The sequence below is a fragment of the Carlito syrichta genome, unplaced genomic scaffold (genome assembly GCF_000164805.1).
Source record: "Carlito syrichta isolate Samal-C Ts95f unplaced genomic scaffold, Tarsius_syrichta-2.0.1 Scaffold287631, whole genome shotgun sequence".
NCBI classification, from domain to species: Eukaryota; Metazoa; Chordata; class Mammalia; order Primates; family Tarsiidae; genus Carlito; species Carlito syrichta.
In genome coordinates this window covers 1-5,878 of record NW_007231727.1, presented here as the reverse complement: position 1 = coordinate 5,878, position 5,878 = coordinate 1, and the positions used below count along the sequence as shown (strand labels likewise).

The following is a 5,878-nucleotide window of genomic DNA, read 5'->3' as shown; positions in this document are numbered from 1 at the left end:
AGATGTTCAAGTTTTTAAGGGCGGCTTGGAATATGAAGAATGCAAAGTTAGATAGCATGCCATGACACATATAACTATTCTTCTTTTTACTTCCATCCTTACAACTTTCCTCCTATCCATTATTTGGACAATTTTATACCTAATTTAATCACCTAACCTTTTATTTGTTACAAGAACAAGTTACTATGTTATTTTAAGCTGTTTCAGGATATAACATTAAGTATCATAAGATAGACAGGGTTGGGCCTATCTCCAGGATCCCAGCCTAGAGTGAGGGGTAGAAGAGTGTTCTCTCTACGGCTCTTCCTACAATGGGATGTGGGAGAAGAGAAGCGTTATTGTTAGTAGAATGGAAGGAATCAAAGTAAGGCGACTGATCCTTGCATTTTGGCATATCTCAGTTCGTTGAGAAGAGAACACAGAGGGAGGCAGACATAGGAACATTTCTAGAATTACATGCTCTGATACATGCTGGAAGGAAAGGTTATCAAAACTGGCAAGTGTACCAGGGGTGAAGTGGGGCTGCCCCAGTTCTCCTGCCTTTGCTTATAGTCTGCGCAGTCTGGAAAGACTCCCCTGAGAAAGTGACCTTTGAACCGAGATCTGAGTGGACACAACTAGGCTTTGGAAGGGGGTGAGATGAGAAAAGGGCCCAGAGCTTTCCACAAGAGGGAACTGAGCAGAGGCGTTGGGCAGGAAGAGGTTATGCATATTAGAGGAACTGAAAGCATGTCAGGAAAGCCTCAAGTGCAAAGCAGGTGAGTGGGGGTGCAAGGTCAACCAGGGGTAGACCCTGCATCACCTTATAGGTCATGCCAATAAGATGTTCTCTGTCCTAAGAATGATACTTCAGGAGATCAGGTTGAATCTAGGATGGTGGTGAGGGTAGAAGTATAGAGAAGGGGGCACAGAAAAGAGACATTTAAAAAGAAATCAACAAGATGAGTTGATGATGGATTGCACAAAAAGTGAGGGAGAGGGAGGTGTCGGAGTGCACCCAGAGTCGAAGTTGCCAAGGGTCTTTCCTCAAAGTTATCAAAGACCCTGAACCACTATTTTTGTCACTCTTTATATTTTCAGTGTGAGAGGTGGGGAGCGGCTGTCTGGGTACACAGATACACAACAGTCTGTTCTTCAAAAAAGAGGCTCATATTTGGATTGGGGATGAGAGGAGCCAGAGGAGGAAGGCAGAGAGGGCAGGCAGGAGGGGTGAGAGGAGGAGGAACAGATCCTGGGAAGACTCCTCACCAAAAAGGGTGTGAAAACAGAGAAGAGGCAGGGAGAGGGAAGGAAAGAGAAGCCTGCGAACACCGACATGGAAGAATCCCGGGATAGGAAAGAATCCTGGCATAGGAAAGCTGTAAAGAATCTTAGCCAACCTAGTTCAACCTGTCAATGAACAACTGAGAAAATTACTTTTCATGTTTTTACTTTATTACGGATGTGATCCTTGCCCTTGTAGAAATTTTGGAAGACACAAAAGTGTAAAGAAACCAAAGATCCCCACCGTCTCTCCACCTGAAACTATCTGCTAAAGCAAGGACTTTACTCATTTTTAAATTTTTTGAAACACGGTCGGAGTTGTAACAAATACAACTTCATGTCTGTCTTTTGAAACTTGAAGAGTTGTAAGAGCTTCCCGCACGCTGTTTCAACTCTCCCTTGAAACGGGAGACAAAGACGAGCTGGCTGCGATAATGAAGCGAGCGGCGGTGTCCGGACTCCTGGGACCCCCGGCTCTTGGCGGTTGGAACAGCTGGGGACTAAGGAGACCACCCTAAACAGCAGCGAATCCACAACAGGCTCGAGCAGGAGGACCGCCTGTTTCCGGGCTTGGGGGTTGGCCTGGAAGCCGGCCACCGGGGCCGGGAGCTGAGCGGGCGGGAGAGGAGCGCGGGGCAGAGTGCAGGGCTCCGCGGAGCGCCGCGAGCGGCCAGCGCCATGAGCGCCCTGCCGTTCCTGCTGCTCTGGGCGCTCCCCCAGGCTTGGGGAACCTCGGGAGGTGAGTGGACCGAGGGAGGCGCGCGAGCAGGGCGGGAAGAGGGAGCCGGCCGGGAGCCCTTTGGGCGCGGGTGGCAGTGGGAGATGCTGCTGTATACTTTGGGGGTTATCGAAGCAGCTTCACCAGGGACATAAAGGATTTCGCCAAAATGCTGCAAGTAGCCTGTGAGCTGAGGGCCGGGATCCTGGGCCGGTTCCCAAGGGGAGAGAGTTGACGCAGAAGCTCAACTGGGAGACTGTGGCCTTACCTCATGAGGTTCCCTGCTCTCCGCCCTCTTCTGATCTCCACTTCTGTCTGGCGTCCCAGCCTCTGACTCCTCAAAATATCCCGTTCCTGCCTGCTCCCGGTCACCCACTCTCATTTCTCTGTACCCTGAATCCCCATGATAACCTCCACACCCATTTCTTCTCTTTCATCCCTTCTAGTCTTTTAAACCTTTCTTTGATCTCTGTCCATTTCCCTCTGCAGATTCCACTGAGCTAGAGCTGTCAGCTGGCTGTGAGATACACCCTGGGAACACCTCAAAAACTTCTTCCAGGTAGCTCATGAAGGAAGAGAGGTCTTGAGTTTTCAAGAAACTTCTTGGAAGACAGCTCCAGAGGCCCCAGACTGGATAAATGTGGTCATTAGGGTACTCAACCAGGCAGGACTAACAGACGAGGAAAACAGTGCAGTGACTCTTGAATGACTCTTGCCCCCAGTTTGCCAGTGGCCTTCTTGAAGCAGGGAAATCAGAACTGGAAAAGCAAGGTGCCTGCCTTCCTATCTTGTGTACTCAATTCCAGGTCTCCAAATGGGCTTCTTTATTCCAGGGTTCTGATTCATTTGAGCATCCAAAAAGAGAAAGGCCCAGGAGGGGATAGATAAGGTGTGAGGGTTTTATTCATTTCAAAGACATTGACAGAGCATCTTTTGAGTTCTATGAGTTTAATTAAATAACACTGGGGGGCAGAGTTCAAAATTGAGCCGGGCGGGGAGGATCCCTGCCTGCAGGGTTGGATGTTAGTTAAAGCAATGTTTGAAACATGCTACACGTGTTACAGCTGAACAAAGGATGTTACAGGAGTACAGAGGAGGGCAGACTGGGAGTAGAGAAGGGGAACCAGTGTCAGGGAAGGCCCTCCCGCACAAGGTGACACTAATGGATGGAAGTCACAGGAGACTTCATTTCTGGAGCTGGACATGTGGGGACCATGAGCCTCTAAGGCAGAGTCCTCACATCAAGATCCCCCCATTCCCTTGTTGGATACAGTGAAGCCCAAGGCCTGGCTGTCCAGTGGCCCCAGTCCTGGGCCTGGCCGTCCTCTGCTAGTGTGCCACATCTCAGGATTCTACCCAAAGCCTGTGTGGGTGATGTGGATGCGGGGTGAGCAGGAGCAGTCAGGCACTCAGCTAGGGGACATCCTGCCCAATGCCGACGAGACATGGTATCGCCAAGCAACCCTGGATGTGGAGGCTGGCGAGGCACCTGGCCTGGCCTGTCGGGTGAAGCACAGCAGTCTAGAGGGCCAGGACATCATCCTCTACAGGGGTGAGGAAGATCTGGGACCCAGGCTGGAAATGGCACAAGGGGGGGTGCATAGAGGAATGCACCAGGGAAGGATGGGGCTTGACACACCCAGGATTGAGAAGTTTGAGATGAGGCTTCCAAACAGGAGAAATAGACAAAGTGGGTTCCCAATATCAGAAGGAAGGAAACAAAGACCTGAAACTCAAAAAGGATTGTGATGACGTGTTCCCTATAGAAGAAGAAACGAGGCTGAAAATCCCAGAGATCCAGAACTATGCAGCAAATAAAGAATTCTGGAGGGTTCATTCCTTAGCAGAGAGGGTGAAGGGGAGTCAGGAAAAACACGATAACTAAGATACCTGTGGTTTATTGAGTACTTCCTCAATAGGGTGAGAGCTGATGACTCTGCCCAGAGCATCTCATCATCACAACTCTCTGTGAATCAAGTGCTTCTTTCTTTCTTTTTTTAATTTCTATTTTTTGAGTTGGAGTCTCAGGTTAGAGTGCAGTAGCATGCTCATGGCCACCCCAGTGTCAACCTGCCAGGCTCTGGCTATCCTTCCGTCTTGGCCTTCCAAGTAGCCGGAACTATAGGCTTGCGCTACTGCACCTGGCTAATTTTTGATGTATTGTAGAGATGAGGTCTTGCTAAGTTGCCCAGGGTGGTCTTGAACCCGCAGGCTCAGGCTATCCACCCATCTCAGCCTCCCAAAGTGCTGGGATTACAGGCTGAGCCACCAAGCTCAGCAAGTATTTCTATTTTATCCTCATTTGATGGATGAGGAAGTTGAGGCCGAGATAGGTTAACTTTCTGGAGTCAACAAGGAACGTGGAAGAGCTGGATCTAGACTCAGGTCTGCCTAGCCACAGAGTTGCTGTTCTTCCCCTCCTCTGCCATGCTACACTAGTAAATACTGAAGTAGGTATGTCCAGGCCCTGAGGAAAGATGGGAAATCTAAACTTATGAGTATAAATAGGTGCTTTAAGTGGAGGAGGAGTTAAGAGGCAGCTGGCACCCTTACGTGTGCTTAGATCAGGGGTCTTGAAATAGGTAGAGATCAGCCCATGTTTCCCCAAAACAGGTGAGAGCCATGCCTTGGTGGGCCTGATTGTCTTGGCAGTACTGGCATGCCTGGTGTCCCTCCTTGCAGTCATCTTAGGTCTAACCTGGTTTAAGAGGCGCTGGTAAGTCCTCCCTTCCTCGACCTCTCCTTCATTCGTGTCTCTCCTTTTCTTTAGTGGTCTCCCTCTCTCTCTATTCTCTTGCAGTTCCTATACAGACATCCTGTGACTCCGCTCACCACATCTACCTCTCTGGAACTTAGGGCCTCAAGTTCTCAGGACTCTGGCTGTGGTTTGCTCGGAATTGAGGATGGAAAGAGAGCTATCTGGAAGAAGTAGCAAGTCATCATCAGGCAGTTCTCGTCACACCCCTTTAATGTTTATGTGAAATCAATTAAGTTCCTTTTCATTATACTACAAGTTTGTAAACCCAAATGGTTCTGTAAAGATGGGAGTGCAAACTCAGGTGGGAACTGGGGTGTCAGGTCTCGTGACAGAATCTGCAGTGAACTTGAAAGCACACGTCCTATCCAAAGGAAGCAACTGCAGCCGCTTGCTGTCAAGGGTGAAACCAGGCTCTGGCTTTGCTTTAACCAACATTTTTCAAGAAAACTGGAAATCTGCCTGATTTTAAAACATTGAAACTAGTTTTTACAAAATACCACGTGGGCATCCCAAATACACACCTTCTGGCCTATGGCAACCCAGAAGCTACTGGTTTGTGTCTCCTTTATAAAAAGTTTGCCCTGAATGACATTGGCAGTTTTAGGACACAGCTTTTTACTAGTCAAGAAAGACACCTCTTTAAAAGAAAGTTACGTTTTAAGACAGAGGTGTCAAGCTTATACTTGGTGGAACTTTAATAAATGAAGAGAAATCATGGTGTATTTGCATTATGTTGAAAAAAGTGACTGAGAGGGGATATTTCTCCCAAATGGTCAGCCAGTTTTTTCTGGAAGCTGGAAGACAACAGTCATGGAGGTATCCCCATTTTCCATCCACATCAGCAACAACAGCAGTTTCTCCTACTTAAATCTATCAAAAGAGACAGTGTATGAGAAGGACTGAGTCCCGCTGGGCAGGCATGAGCCGTAAGTGAGGATGGGTTCTACTCTTGCCTTACAGAGGACAGAGCAGGAATCTTCTAGGGAAACAGCAGCCTTTCCTGATGCCAAAGAAGTAAGAAGGCCAAGTTAAAATCATCTGTTTGCCATACTGGGAAGAAATCTGTTGGGAGTCAGGGACCCTGAACATTTAATGAGAATTAACTGTTGGAAATTCTTTGCTTGAGAAAATTAACTTTT

The 5,878-nt window shown here is 48.3% G+C and overlaps 1 pseudogene; it reads left to right on the top strand.

Annotated features, from left to right (window-relative positions):
* Positions 1 to 1,315: 1,315 nt before the first annotated feature.
* Positions 1,316 to 4,803, top strand: LOC103254902 (annotated as a pseudogene).
* Positions 4,804 to 5,878: the final 1,075 nt, after the last annotated feature.